At 27.7% G+C, this 1701-nt stretch overlaps 1 protein-coding gene across 1 annotated transcript in view; it reads right to left on the reverse strand.

Annotated features, from left to right (window-relative positions):
* LOC106877416 (P2R1A-PPP2R2A-interacting phosphatase regulator 1) overlaps positions 1-1695 on the reverse strand; it is a 20620-nt gene extending 18925 nt beyond the window's left edge. The window contains exon 1 of the mRNA XM_014926313.2: positions 1114-1695. The gene's annotated coding sequence lies outside the window, so the exon portion shown is untranslated. The remainder of the gene's footprint in view (positions 1-1113) is intronic.
* Positions 1696-1701: the final 6 nt, after the last annotated feature.

Consider the following 1701-nt stretch of genomic DNA (forward strand, 5'->3'; position numbering starts at 1 on the left):
TATATATAGCATGTCATACACCAATATATACACATATATGTATGATGACGGACAGACACACTCACATACATATACGTTTATATAAGACATACATAGTGTATATACACACATAAATATACGTATATGAGTGTATATGTACACATGAAAATATAATGTATTTGTGCATGTATGTAGATACATACATACACAAATGTATGTATATATATATATATAGGCAAATATAAGTATACTCATATGTACACACCCACACACAAATATATATATATATATATCTATGTAAACGTACAATATATATATATATATATATACACACTCATAGACTTCTACTCTGTAGTATATTATACACAAGATATCTACATACATCTAGATACAATTCATAATTAGCTAGACACGAAAATGCAGGCCTTTCAGTACATCTTGCAGGACCGTCCGTACGAAAAATAACTTGCAAGTATTTCTGAGATCTATTTCTCATGTTTGGAAGATTAGGTGTACTTTATATATCATTCATACATTATATATATATATATATATATATATAAACACACACACACACACACATATATATATATGTATAAACACATACATATATACACATACATTATATATATATATATATATATATATATATGTAGGTAGGTAGGTAGGTAAATAGAAAGACAAATCGCTCGCTACAATGTATATTCAGTGTTTTGTGTGGGTGTTAAATGTATGATTTATACGAATGAATGTATATACATATGTATATGTGTATATATATATGTATATCTATATATATAAATGTATGGATATACATACATAGATATTATACGTATATATATGTATATAAAGATATATCACGAGCAAATGAAGGTGACTGTACGTGGTGGCTCTACCTGTTAGAAATAGCAGTTAAATCTCACAGAAATCCCCCTCAAAAAAGACCACATTATCATTATATGATAATGAAGGCTTGGTATACCTTTAAAAAAAATATATATATATACATTTAAAGGGCTGATCACAGCTGGAATGTCTCTGATCATGGGTTTGTCCGCTTGAATCCCGACTGACTTGGGGTTAAGTAATAACAACATCGATGTATAATATGTATGTATATTTATATATACTAACCGTTTGTTAAATTGAGGGTTTAATTTCTCCTTTTTCTTTCTTCCTTCCCTTGTCTTCTTTTGACTTCCTTTTCTCTTCTTTTCTTTCTTCTTTCTCTCCTTTCTTTTTTAACATGAATCTATACTCACGTCTATATATATATGTATCTATATGTGTGTGTGTATATATATATATATATATATATATGTAGGTGTATAAATGTAATATAGGTATACTATTGTGTATGTATGTATGTATCTGTGAATGTGTGTGTGTTTGTGCCTATAAATGTAAGTATATATGTGTATATATAAATATATGAGTGTGTGAGTATATATATATATATATATATGTATGTGTGTGTGTGTATGTATGTATGTATATGTAGGTGTATAAATGTAATATAGGTATACTATTGTGTATGTATGTATCTGTGAATGTGTATGTGTGTGTTTGTGCCTATAAATGTAAGTATATATGTGTATGAGTGTGTGTGAGTATATATATGTGTGTGTATGTATATGTATGTATGTATATGTAGGTGTATAAATGTAATATAGGTATACTATTGTGTATATATGTATCTGTGAATGTGTGTGTGTGTGTGTG

Source organism: Octopus bimaculoides, chromosome 27, assembly GCF_001194135.2.
Source record: "Octopus bimaculoides isolate UCB-OBI-ISO-001 chromosome 27, ASM119413v2, whole genome shotgun sequence".
Classification (NCBI taxonomy): domain Eukaryota; kingdom Metazoa; phylum Mollusca; class Cephalopoda; order Octopoda; family Octopodidae; genus Octopus; species Octopus bimaculoides.